Below are 14738 nucleotides of genomic sequence, written 5' to 3' on the forward strand. Positions count from 1 at the left end.
TTGTGCAACTAGGAAATATATTTAATCTCTATTTTAATACAGCTTTCAAAAATAGGCTTACTCTACAGTTTTGTTGTCTAACAAGTTCATATTCAATTTAGACATAATGAATAACTTATTTACATAAATAGCAATCAATTACTACATGTACACTAATTTTTCAATTAGCTCCCTGCTGGGAACATTTGATTGATTGATTTATTTTTGGGGGCAAGTGAAAGCGAATTGATGCAGAAATTACTGGATAAAATGTTATGGGGTGTTATGTAGAAGATTGAACCAGGTGAGCACAGCATCCCTTCTGGCTTTAAAATCTATTCAGTATTGTATTAATACTTCACTGCAGGCACATGTATTTTGAAAGTATCTGCAGTATGTGCAGTTTTCTGAGCCACACATACTGCAGAAGGCTGGGGTTGTTAAATGTGTTGGGATGTATTGCTCACCATATTTAAAAATTGTGCAAATTGCAAACACTGCAGATAAGACCAACAAAAAACATGGATCACAATGAAATATGAAGAACGCCATTCACTTTCTACAGTACTAACTAGCAAGGTGTATGGTCAAAAATGAACATAAATGGACACAATTTAGAGAAACTGGCACTAGAAAAGCAACAGGATGCATTGCATGCAATTGGGTACCATTGTCATCCCCACTCTACTCCTGGTCATATATGCAGAGTATGTCTCATATTACTTCAAGCAACACCACAACTTAGATCTCCAGCCGTAATAAATGAGGTTGATAAACTGGGACAGCTATATAGGGATGTACCTACGCAATCATTTAATCCCCATAAGGTCAACAACAAATGAAAAAGTGTAACCCTTACAAGTATTGACACAATTGATTTGTCATGTCTATAATGATTATTATGAATAATCAATCACAGATTCTTTCCCAAAATGGGCTACACATGAGATTCCCTTAGGAATCCCCATTTTTCTTTCAGGGACTGAAGTGATTGGTGGTAGAGTAGTACAGATTCAATACTAACCTTACAAAGAAACCTGATAATTGGACTACCTGTAAACTGTAACTGGCATAAAAAAACGTTTCCAACCAAATAGCCTGTATACCCAGTAGGGCCAGGGTAATAAACACATTTCATATTTGCACTATAAAAGATGATGATGATGATGAAGAAGAAATAGGGATGTAAATTAGCAAGTGAAAAACCTCAGAAGGCCACAGATCCATCTGATGCTAATCCAGAGCCAGAGAGAACCCGAGGAAAGGGAACTAGGCATAAGGCCTTATACACTACATTATGCAGAAGTTACAGATGTATGCCCATATTTATTCTGATATCCCAATTATCAATGTTAGTGCTTGCTCCCCTCCATCTATGGCATTCTGGGAGTCCATAATTAACCCTAATCACTAATATTAACTGTTGGCATCAATCCTTTCTCAATTATTTCCTAACAATTCCGATGTGTCAGTGTGGTCTACCTACTTACCTACTGCTTGCCAAGTGATTCTGTAAGTATGGAGTTTTGGTCTTGTGGTGTACTGTCCCTTTGTGGTCTCCTGTTTATCCTCTTGAATGAGAGTGCAAACATATGAGCAAGGGTTATATTCCTTTGGGCCTATACTACTATAACTAAAGCCTTAGCCTAACTACTTCTAATAAGTTTCCTGCTTATACAGCAAATCATTAATATAGCAACCCTGATAACCCAGTTACTTATGTTCACCTACTTGCCCCCGTTCCTGTTTCAAACCAATAAGAAACACAGCAAGATCCGTCACATACCTATGTGATTATCTGAATTTTCTCTGTGTGGGTTATGAGTTCACTGTGTGCCCATCACCTGCCCTCTCCCGCCTCTCAGCATACCTGAGTAAAACACCAGTCTGTATTGTACCTACAGTTCAACTCTGATTGCTAGGAGAGTGACACAGCCACAGCAAACTGCCTCCTAGTTACAGTGCATTGCTTGGTTACTGCACTCATCTGACATGCCACTGGACAGTATGCCCGAGTCTTATCCTTCCATGTGCCCCCACTCGTCTCATTTTCTTTGCTGAGCCTAATCATGCCCTACCTCAGGGAGACTTCACCTTGACATTTTCCAGTTTGCTGTATTCCAGATCATCGTGTAGGCATCCTGTACTTGCACACAGCCTGCAGCATGACTGACTGTGCATGTACGTGTACGAGTGCTCTGAGCCAGTGTTCTGCTGCAGTGATTAGATCTGCCATCCAGTCCCTATCTCCTCTGCCACTATGCTGTCTTGAAGGGGATCCTTTCAAATTGTTACACTCCTTCCCTGACTAATTTCTCATTTGGGCAATAGTTCCTTATTGTTACTATTACATGCATAGCACACTGCTTATAGTGCCGGAGTAACACTGCAATGTTGGCTTTGCTACCATAGCAGTTGTGGTGTATTGTAACATGGTGGGGTTCACTTGGTTATTTTGGTCTTACCTTGCTATTTTCTTGTTTCTTGGCTTCATGCCACAAAACCAGCAGACAATATAGCCTAGAATATATAAATTGAACTAAAATCAGTCCTGCTATAATTGGTGGCAACTTGGTCTCAATCAGTGGTTCTTATACTTATTTGATCGGGCCCCTCTCATTTCATGTATTCCCCCCCTCCTCAAGTACGCGTACCACCCCCCAGCTCTGAAGGCAGAGCGGGGAGCAGTGGGTGCTGGCCAGGCCCCCAGCTCCAAAGGCAGCTACATGCTAGCAGCACCACAGAAGGGTGGCAATGTGAATATTTGTCAATATCACTTTCCACCGCAGACTTTGTGCCCCCTTGTCACCCTTACTTTTGAGCTGCTATTGCAACCCTGGGGCTGACAGCCAGAGCCCTGCCACCTCCAGGTGAGGGATTGGGGTGGGGGGAAGGAGAGAACAAGCCTGGGTGGCCGGGCTCCTGCTGTTCCTTTTATCCCTACCTCCTAGACATGAATGGAACTTCTGCTTAAGCCCCAGCCACCCTAGGCTGACAGCCAAAGCTCTTAAAAAAAAACAAACACAACAACACAAACCACACACACCCCCTTTGCCTTTCTTGATATATTCCTGTGCTGCTGGTCTGAATCAATGGAGCTTTATCTGCTTACCCCAGGTATTAATCTGGGACATTGAAATCAGTTCGTCAGCTTGTGCTACAATAATCTTAATGCTTCCTACAGGTGTGTTTGAATACAAACAATCCAGCTTTGGCATTCCGTCTCCTGAATAGCGTAGCCTTCTAAAAAAAGGCCAATTTTTTTATATTTTAGAGAGCGTCTGTGTTGTGAAACTGTTTGAGGAAGTATGGAGATAAGCTAGGGAGATGACCATTTCAGACTCCTTTAATAATTCTTACCCATCTGACTGAACTGCTCTGAGCAGAACAGATACATTGTGTATACTGAGGGTTTTCCCTAATATCATTCCTATGAACCTATTGAGTCTACATAAGACAGACAAAAGGCCTAAAGAAAGTCAATAGATATACAGCAGGGAGAAGTTTAGCCCCAAATGATGTGCCACAGAGTGGAAACCAAAATAATTGAACAGCTGACTGTGAGGAAGCAATTTTCCTTTGGATAGTACAAAGTCTCTGTAGTTCTAAAAGTAAATTTAAGTTGGTGAGAGCCCTCACAAATGAAAGTGTGTGTCTTATAGAAGTCCTAGCAACATTAATTCTTTAATCATATAATGACTGTATTCAAAAGGTGTTAGTATAAATGTGCACTATGTACTAGGACTCTGATCCAGCAATCAGATCTTTACAGCTGGAGACCTGTGCCCATGCAAAGATGTATTCATTTCAATGGGCTCTACATAGATGCAGAGGGCCCATCTGCTAAAATCTGATTGCAGGATTGGGGCCTAATCAATGAGTGGACATCGGGTAAAAACAACTATTTAGTATATAATTAAGCTTCAGTAGATATGTTTTTGATGAGTCACGAAATGTTAACTCCTACCCCAACATATAAGAGCAGTATCAGCTAGAAATCTCAGGTGGTATATCGTGTACTTTGTAAACTTCTACGAAGCACTCAGCCAGATAGCTCTGCAGTTCCATAGATATCCTGTCAGATGCTGTCAAAATCCAGCAAATTTGAAAAAACCCTACAAACTCCCAGAAACCTCACTGTTGGAATCCACTGTTGTTCAGCAGATGATCCTGCAGAGACACGATTAAATGTATTATATAAAATGTATTGATTTTACTGACAATAGAAATGCTGAGCCACTAGAAATGCCATTACCATTAGAAATGCTAATCCCGAGTGTAACTCCAATGAGCAGAATGGAATTACACTAGGGATGATTATGATGTTCCTTGTTTCTTCATGCCAGGCCTTCCTTATTCTTTACCCTTTTTTTTTTTTTTTTTTCTTTAAGACCTGTGCATCTCATAATATATTGGCAATTAAAAAGAGGAAAAGGGGAATTTCCTTCATGGTTTCAAAGTAAATCTATATTTCATCTCATCAGTTCACGTTACAAGCCAATAGAGACAGAAGCATACATGTAACCAAATATTACATAGTCTAGTTCCAGTTTTTTCTGCAAACATCAAGGGTGATAGCTGTGAAACATGCATTGACTTTTTTATCTAGATGCTAGATATAAAATCCAATGGATTTTATACTTTGACAGTCGGCAACTTTTTCCTGTGCCAAATGATGAAAGGAAAATTAAAGTTTGATTCCTTTAGTGTTTAGAGATTTCAGACAATTGTGCAAAAGTGCATGCTCTGTGCCAGCTACATAATAACTGAATTTTCATACCACCTGCTCCTCATCCCAGTGCAGATACTGGGGAGGAACAACTGTCTGTGTAATGTTGAGAGAATATTTTTATTTTATTGTTTTCTACTTCCTCTAATGAAACAAAGAGGCATTATTACAACATGAAAAATGCCCTTGTAGATGTACAGAGATGGGTGATATGTCTGGTAATATACATCATAGAGCTATAGGCAGAATGGCAATGGAGTTGAAGCTTTCTTAGTTTTTATTAATCAGTGTTTCCATGTACTTTCTAATAACGTATATCTATAACACAGCTAGTTTAATTATCCTTGCTGGGGGGTTTTCCCCTCCCACAGAAAATATTTATATTAAGAGGGTAAAGGATAAGAAGTGTTCTGTGTTTTATTTCTTCCTCCCTGCTCATGAAGTAGCTTTCATGATACCCCATCACAAATCTGTCTGTTCTTTGCAAAGAAGAAAAACTGAAAGAACAGATATAACTTAGATGATTTTTTTCACTTCAAGGTCCAAGAGACACAAACAAGGTTTTCATTTCGAGGCCAAAATACCAAAAACATCAAGACACTTGATCACAGCCTTGGGTAGGCCAAGAGACTACATACACTTGATCTTAGCTCATAGAGTTGAGAAGCGAATGTTCCCCACAGCACCATGCACAAAAGCAACAACCAGCCCTCAGCATCTGTCTATGCTCACACCTCTCTTAGACCCAAAGCACAATAATATGTCAGAGAATACTTCCCAGATCTGAAGAAAAGCTTTGTGTAAACTTAAAATCTTGTCTCTCTCACCAACAGAAGTTGGTCCAATAAAAGATATTACCTTATTGTGACATACCAGGGTACAATCCAGATTCATGAGCACCTGTGTTACTCCTGCCCTGCCACCTTGGGTGCCTTTACAAGCTTAGCTCTCACCGAGGATTTAGAACCACAGTTGCCAACTTTCACGTGATAAATAAGCACCCCAACTTTCACAATAAGCCAAACGTCAACCTAATCCCATTTCAAAACAAGGTCAAAACAAGTCAATCCCTAAGAATCCCAACACTCTATGTGACTAGATTCCCCTGGCATGCACTCTGGGACTGTGGTGGGCCCACTGTGCACCCCTGACTCTTCCCCCTCCCTTGCCCCTACTTGCCCATTGCCCACACTTGCTGGGAGCCAATCAAAAAAAAGAAGCAACAAGGTACAAGCCAAAAACTAGCTAACAAGCAACTCACAAGCCAATTAAGTCAAAAACAAGCCCAATTTCTGAGGGTTTGGCAGAAACATGTGTTAATAACACCATACAGGGAATCTTATAACTTTACATACAACTTTTCCACACACATTTTATCAGGACAATACTGACCAGCAAATTATAAGTTTTCAGATGATACTTTGCAAGGCATACTTTGTACAAAGATCATTACAGTAGTGTGTAGGGTGCGAATACAAGGGTGTATTCAAAAGCTTGTCTCTTTCATCAATAGAGGTTGGTCCAATAAATGATATTACCTCAGCTGCCTTGTCTCTCTAATATCCTAGTACCAACATGGCTACAACAATACTGCATACAGTAATAGGTCATGTCAGATATGAAAGTTTGATTAATAGATAGGCTACAGCTTCCATTTGCATGCTAATGCTTACAGCAAAAGAACTACATTATGGTTACATAGTGAAGCTGAACTGATTCTTACAGATTAGGGGCTAATGTGTATGTTGTCAAGCAGGTTTTTTGTTATTGTTGTCGGGGAAAGCCATTTTAATGCACCTTAACTCTATGAATGTTCCTTATTTTAGAAATGGTTAACACCTAGGAACAGCAACTTCTTGTTTCTTGGAGTCAAGAAGAGGGATCAATGATGCATATATGTTGTTAGAGGTGGGGCAGGGAAGGAAGAAGGAGGTAAGAGCTTGGTTGGACCAGAAACACTGGGGGCAAGATGAAGTTCTAGAAGGAACAGACATGCAGGAAAAGTATTAGAACATGTAGCGATCTGGGCTGAGGCTGATGGGGGGAAATGGGTGGAAGAAGGCAATGAGGAGAACGAAAGAGGTGTGATAAGTATGGCCTGACTTTTAGTGGACATGGAGAACAATTGATCACCAGCAGCTGCGTAGCCAGGTGGAGGGAACAGGGGGAGCGATCCAAAAAAATCACACCACCCGCTGCAGCGCTTTTACTCACCAGGCAGCCCTCCAGCAGCCGGCCCTCACTTGCTCTGGGTGTCTTTGGTGGCACTGAAGGTCCTGCTGCCGAGGTGAGTAAAAGTGCTGCAGCGAGTGGCACCATTTTTTTTGGATCGCTCCCCCTGTTCCCTCACCAAAGGAAAATTTAAAGGGTGCTAAGACATTGACAAGGCACCACTTGTGCTCAGTGGGGGAGCGGCCGCTGCCCCGCTCCCTCCCTAGTTACGCTACAGATCACCAGCCACTTTATAACAGCCCTTAACATATTTGAAGACTGTTATCACGTCCTCCCTCAATCTTCTCTCCTCAAGACCAAACCTGTCTAATTAAAAAAAAAAAAAAAAAGTGATTTGATGATCACTTTAGATTTTATATCAGTTTCAGAGCATAGCTATATTAGTTGATATAAAAAGCATTGCTACTTAATATTCATTCTTTTCATACAGTGAGTGCTCAAAGAAAATTCACTCAGCAATATCTTCTATATCAGCATAATTATCAATAGTGCAAAGTCACTTTAAGAAAAGGAGTACTTGTGGCACCTTAGAGACTAACCAATTTATTTGAGCATAAGCTTTCATGAGCTACAGCTCATTGCATCCGATGAAGTGAGCTGTAGCTCACGAAAGCTTATGCTCAAATAAATTGGTTAGTCTCTAAGGTGCCACAAGAACCCCTTTTCTTTTTGCGAATACAGACTAACACTGCTGTTACTCTGAAACCAGTCACTTTAAGGTTCACCTGAATTTTTCCCATCCCTTCACTCTTCAGGAGATCCAGCTGCCTGGTATCGTTGGAGCTAGAAGGTCACTGCTAATTAATTATTGTGCTTATGAGATTCCTGCTGACTCAGGGTAAGACTTTTCCTATAAATATGTGAATTCAGCAGTCTTCAAAAGTTAAACTTTCATCTTGTTATCACTACATTGACCATGCACATCTAGGTTAGGGGGCAATATGCAAAAGGGATTTTTTCAATTTTATCAATTGTTTTCCTTTGGAGAAGGCATCTGTTGAACATACTGGCCTATTAGATTGATGCATTATTAGTATCTACAGTTAAGAGTCATTCTCTCCGTGTATCAAAATGAAAGAAACCTTCAGACTCAAGGAAATCAGATGCAGCATATAATTCATCCTAAATAATGGTACCAGGCATATAATTAGGCAGCTGTTCAGCAAGTGGCAAACACTAGAATACATATTTTGAATCAGAGCTGAAGTTTGAGTGTGGGGGTAGGTAGTTTGACTAACCACTTGAATACTCATGAGAGAGAAAGTTAGAATGGCCTAGAGTTTCAGACTAGATTTTAAAATTCATTATGCCAGTTTGGAATGAAGAATTAGTATCCAAAGTGGGGAGCAGGCCTATAATAGGGAATAGCTCAAATTTCAAATATACGGTCCAAATGGATCCAAACAAGACACTCTTGTTTTGCTTCCAGGTCTGACTCAAAACCAGGGTGTAATGTCAGGTTCTAATTTGAAAGCAGCCAAAAATCTTTCAAGAACAGCCATGTTTTTTTCAGGTTTTCGGTCCAAGATTGAGTAACACCTTCAGGAAACAATTGATCTCATGAATGACTCACCATTTGGTAGGGTGGAAATTTCACAAGATCAACTACATTTTTGTAGATTTTACTATATTGCCACTGTCAAGGCCAATCTCACAAAAAGAGCATGTGAGATTTTTCCAACTCTGAATCTGAGCATAAACTTTACTTTGAATATAGGGGCAGATCCAGCCTATTGAAGTGAAAGAGTTTTTACCATTAGCTTTAAATGGTGTAAAAGAAGAGGAAGACAGCAAAGGATACCAGAAACTGGAATCTGCAGTCAGAGTTAAAAACAAAAACAAAAAACACCAGGCATAGCAAATTTGCAATCTAACCCCTATTCTGGTTTGGTTTTGGTTCTATGTTTATGAATGAAAAGTATTCACAAGCAAATGTAAGCCCCCCCAAAACTCTCTCCCTCTCTTCCTCCCACCCCTATTGCTGAAATGCTTATCATGGATATTATGTTTTGTCTTGACAGTTTACAAGATTACTCAACAGGGCAATTTCCCCCCTTGTGACTCTTGTTTTTTTTATTCCTTCAATCCGAGGATTATTTTGATAAAATCAAGTATATCTACAAGGCAACCCCAGTGTGAAACTATCCTTCATCCTAATCCAGCTGTGCCAGATTGTTGTAATCTAAGGAAACCATTTTACAGTATCTTATTTTCCTCTTGTGGACTGTACATAGCATTCAAGCTACATTTGTATACAACCTTATTTGCAAATTAATTCCAATTAATTTAGGCTTGAATAAAGACTGGGAGTGGATGTGTCATTACACAAAGTAAAACTATTTCCCCTTGTTTATTTCCCCTCCTACTGTTCTTGTAAAGTGCTGGAAATGGCCCACCTTGATCACTACAAAAGGTTCCCCCTCCCTCCCCCCAAAAAACAATCTTCTGCTGGTAATAGCTCACCTTTCCTGATCACTCTTGTTGCAGTCTGTATAGTAAAAAGAAAAGGAGTACTTGTGGCACCTTAGAGACTAACCAATTTATTTGAGCATAAGTTTTCATGAGCTACAACTCACTTCATCGGATGCATTCAGTGAGGAGATTTATATACACACAGAACATGAAAAAATGGGTGTTTATCATGCACACTGTAAGGAGAGTGATCACTTAAGATGAGCTATTACCAGCGGGGGGGGGGGGGGGAGAGGGATTATTTCCCCTTGTTTCCCCCCCCCCACCCCCCCCGTTCCTCAGACGTTCTTGTTGACTGCTTGAAATGGCCCACCTTGATTATCACTACAAAGGGTTTTCTCCCCCCCACCCTGCCCGCTCGCTGGTATTAGCTCATCTTAAGTGATCACTCTCCTTACAGTGTGCATGATAAACACCCATTGTTTCATGTTCTGTGTGTATATAAGTCTCCTCACTGTATTTTCCACTGAATGCATCCGATGAAGTGAACTGTAGCTCACGAAAGCTCATGCTCAAATAAATGGGTTAGTCTCTAAGGTGCCACAAGTACTCCTTTTCTTTTTGCGAATACAGACTAACACGGCTGCTACTCTGAAACCAGTCTGTATGGTAACACCCATTGTTTCATGTTCTCTGTGTATATAAAATCTCCCCACTATACTTTCCATGGCATGCATCCGATGTAGTGAGCTGTAGCTCATGAAAACTTATGCTCTAATAAATTTGTTAATCTTAGTACAGGCATTCTTTTAAATAAGCACCTGCTGTAATAAAGAGGATTAACAAAGTCTAAAGCCCAGTAGTCTGAAGTTAACTGTGGGAGGTGTGCATCTTAACCAATTGTTAGTTGGTAGCAGAAGGAAGGCCATTTTTGATAAAGGAGCAGAACATATGTTAAACTTTGTAGCATAAAATAAGGATGAGATGAACTTTTACACATGCTATCTCTACTGCACTCGTTGTTAAACCTGCATCATTTTGTCAGAGCAGCATGGGACACAATGAAAGCAAAATAAACAGCTTCCAAAAACAATTGATTGCAAAGTAGAACAGGCAGAAACCAGATACTGCCTGTTATAAGGAAGCGCTGCTTATGGTTTAAATATTGGTAGATAAGACTATTAAAGAAATTCAAGAAAACATTCTATGACCCAGTCTTGCCATATGATGGTTACACATGGCAAGAAGAGAAAGGTCACATTCATCAAGAAGAGCTTCTAATTGCCTATATTAGTGTCAACACCTGCTTCCTTTTCCTATTTGGAAGACAGCATTAAGGCATTCATCATCTGTTCCCACTCTGATAAATTGCAACAGCATCTGAAAAAAAGTCTTTCAAGTGTGTATTTCTGATATTACATGGATCTGTAGGAAGTTGATTTTGTTAGATCGTTTTTGTACTGTAAAATGGTAATTGCATTTCCAGCTACAAGGTTCAGCAAAATGCTGGAAAAAAAAAAAAAAAACTATCTAACTTATCGGAAGAAAACTCATTGGCTGCTATTATCCAGTATGGAATCATAGAATTGTAGGACTGGAAGGGACCTCAGGAGGTCATCTAGTCCAGTCCCCAGCACTCATAGCAGCACTAAGTATTATCTAGATCGTTCCTGACAGGTGTTTGTCTAACCTGCTCTTAAAAATCTCCAATGATGGAGATTCCACAATCAGCCTGAGCAATTTATTCCATTGTTTAACCACCCTGACAGAAAGTTTTTCCTAATGTCCAACCTAAAACTCCCTTGCTGCAATTTAAGCCCATTGCTTCTTGTCCTCTCCTCAGAGGTTAAGGAGAACAATTTTTCTCCCTCCTCCTTGTAACAACCTTTTACATACTTGAAAACTCTTATAATGTCCCATCTAAGTCTTCCCTTCTCCAGACTAAGCAACCAGAATCTTCCTTCATAGGTCATGTTTTCTAGACCTTTCAATCATTTTTGTTGCTCTTCTCTGGACTTTCTCCAATTTGTCCATATCTTTCCTGAAAAGTGGTGCTCAAAACTAAATACAAAACTCCAGCTGAGGTATCATCAGCACAGAGTAGACTGGCAGAATTACTTCTTGTGTCTTCCTTACAACACTTCTGCTAATACATCCCAGAATGAGGTTTGCTTTTTTTTTTTAAACAATGTTACACTGTTCACTTATATTTAGCTTGTGATCCACTATGACCCCCAGATCCAAACTCTGCAGTGGTCCTTCTTAGGCAGTCATTTCCCATTTTGTATGAGTGCAACTGATTGTTCCTTTCTAAGTGGAGTACTTTGCATTTGTCCTCATTGAATTTCATCCTGTTTTCTTCAGACCATTTCTCCACTTTGTCCAGATAATTTTGAATTTTAACCCTATCCTTTAAAGCACTTGCAACCCCTCCCAGCTTGGTATCATCCTAAATTTCCTGTAAGCAGTGCGACCGTGTAGCCGCCTATTTAGCAATGCGCAGGCACACAGGAAATCCATCTGGAGACCTGCCATGGCTGGGAGAGGGATTCCCCACCCCCACTCTAACCCAGCTCCCAACCTGCAACAGCCGATGCAGCCCTGTAGCCCCAGCTATGCTGCAGCTCGGACATGCCGGGGCGCCCCTCCTCTGACCCAAACCCAGCCGGAGTGGAGCATTGCAGCCCCAGCCCACAGGCGCCAACTTTTGTTGGTGCCTGTAGGTGGTCACTCTCCCCAGCCCCGCCCCCGGCCCTACCCAGACTCCACCCCTTCCTGCCCCTATTGGATTCCTCCCCAAATCCCTGCCCTGGCCCTGCCTCTTCCCCAAGCGCACCGTGTTCCTCCTCCCCCCTCCCTCCCAGACTTGCTGTGCAAAACAGCTGTTTCGCAGTGCAAGCGCTGTGAAGGGTGAGGGAAGAAGCAGGACACGTCAGCCCACTCAGGGGAGGAGGTGGAGGTGCAGCAGAGGTGGAGGTGAGCTGGGGCGGGTGGGCGGGTCAGTGAGCTGCCAGTAGGTGCTCCACACCCACCAATTTTTCCCCATGGGTGCTCCAGCCCCAGAGCATCCATGGAGTGGGCGCCTATGCCCCAGCCGAGGCCCACCTGACCCAGACCTAGCTGCGGCAGCCCTGCTTGGACCCAGCCATGGCCAGGGTGGCCTGACCCAAACCTGGGCAGCCTGGCGCGGCCTGATTGTGGGGCACCCCTCCCTGAACCCAGCCCCAGTCCAAGAGCTGCCATGGCCGAGGGAGAGGTGTCTATACCCCCAAGCCCAGGTGCTGCTGTGGGGAGAAAGAGCTGAGGGGAGTCCTCTCTCCACACTGTAGTCCAGGAGCACCTTTCTGTACCCCAAACCCCTCACCCCCAAGCGTGCATCCCTATCCGGGGCCCTCCCCTCCCCACACCGAACCCTGAGCCTCTCATCCCCATCCTCACCCCAGGGTGCACACCCCCAGCCAGAGTCCTCACACCCCTGCACCACTAACCCTCTGCCCCAGCCCTGAGCCCCCTCCCACACTCCAAACCCCTCAGCCCTACCCCCACCATATGAATTTTGTTATGTGCACCAATATGGAGGTGATGTGTGACACATCACCTCCATATTGGTGCACATAACAAAATTCATTCTGCACATGGGTGGGAAAAATTAGAGGGAACAATGGAGCTGGGCAATATTTTTCAGGCAAAACTTTTCTCTTGGTGAAAAATACAGATTCAATTAAACTGACTGTGTGTCAATTTAATTAAATTGTTTGCTTAATTCCTCCCCTCCACACACAGAATTGAAATATTTTTTCAAACTTCTTAAAGTGAAACTATTTGAATTCTTGGTTTTAAACAAGTTGCATTTTAATATTTCATTTTTTTAAATTTAAAAACATTAATAATAGTCATAATAAAATGAGAACATTCTGAGTTTGACAGACCAAAGTGTTTCATTCAATAAAAAAAACAAAAACAAAAACATTTTTTTAAATCTTTTTGATTTTCCAAAAGTTTTGGAAGTGTTCAATTTTGGCCTGACCCAATAACAGGTTTGGTAACTTTTCAAAGTTACCAATAAACCAAAAAGATCATTTTTCACCCAGCTCTACATATGCTTAATTTCAAGCATGTGAGTATGTTTGTGTGGGGGGGGGGGGGGCGCGGCGGAGGGTGAGAAAACCTGGATTTGTGCTGGAAATGGCCCAACTTGATGATCACTTTAGATAAGCTATTACCAGCAGGACAGTGGGGTGGGAGGGGGTATTGTTTCATGGTCTCTGTGTGTATATAATGTCTACTGCAGTTTCCATGGTATGCATCCGATGAAGTGAGCTGTAGCTCACGAAAGCTCATGCTCAAATAAATTGGTTAGTCTCTAAGGTGCCACAAGTACTCCTTTTCTTTTTGCAAAGACAGACTAACACGGCTGTTACTCTGAAACCATATAATTCAGTGTGCCCATTCATATGCTCAAAATTAAGCATGTGCTCAAAATTAAGCATAAGGATCAGGGTATTTTGTTTCTTATTAAGGCTAGAGAATACTTAATGTTTTATGTGTGAACATAAATCCTCAGATCCTTTATTTACAGCCACGCAAGTAAAATAGAAGGTTTTGCTTTGAAGTTCTCAGGTAAAACAAAACTAAGTGATAGTAAAAGATATAGAGTGAGGGTGATGTCATTAGAATTAAGCTACATTGATCAAAAGTCCATCAAGTGAGTAGCAGGTGAGGTAGAAAGACTATCTGGCAAGCAAGAAGATAAGCATAATCACTTCTACATGTAATTAGCTACTTGAGGTTCATACAGAGTGCGAAAGGTAACTTAATACTAACTCTTGAGTAACCTTCAGATCCATAATTAGTATTTTGCAGCCTTTTTAAAAGAGCATACTATAATCCTTAAACCAGAACACCCAAAAGCCTTTCCTCCATATTGCTTAGCTGTTGCTCTCACTTTAACAGAGAGAGTATGTCATAAATATAAAGGGAAGGGTAAACCCCTTTGAAATCCCTCCTGGCCAGGGGAAAGCTCCTCTCACCTGTAAAGGGTTAAGAAGCTAAAGGTAACCTCGCTGGCACCTGACCAAAATGACTAATGAGGAGACAAGACACTTTCAAAAGCTGGGAGGAGGGAGAGAAACAAAGTCTGTGTGTCTGTCTATATGCTGGTTTCTGCTGGGGATAGACCAGGAATGGAGTCTTAGAACTTTTAGTAAGTAATCTAGCTAGGTATGTGTTAGATTATGATTTCTTTAAATGGCTGAGAAAAGAATTGTGCTGAATAGAATAACTATTTCTGTCTGTGTATCTTTTCTGTAACTTAAGGTTTTGTCTAGAGGGGTTCTCTATGTTTTTGAATCTAATTACCCTGTAAGATATCTACCATCCTGATTTT

The 14738-nt window shown here is 41.4% G+C and overlaps 1 long non-coding RNA gene across 1 annotated transcript in view; it reads left to right on the forward strand.

Moving 5' to 3' along the window:
• LOC144930160 (uncharacterized) overlaps positions 1 to 14738 on the forward strand; it is a 227953-nt gene that overhangs the window by 138012 nt on the left and 75203 nt on the right. Inside the window, exon 2 of the long non-coding RNA XR_013635267.1 lies at positions 7696 to 7778. This is a non-coding gene — a long non-coding RNA (uncharacterized LOC144930160). The remainder of the gene's footprint in view (positions 1 to 7695; positions 7779 to 14738) is intronic.

This window comes from Lepidochelys kempii, chromosome 2, assembly GCF_965140285.1.
Source record: "Lepidochelys kempii isolate rLepKem1 chromosome 2, rLepKem1.hap1, whole genome shotgun sequence".
NCBI lineage: Eukaryota > Metazoa > Chordata > Testudines > Cheloniidae > Lepidochelys > Lepidochelys kempii.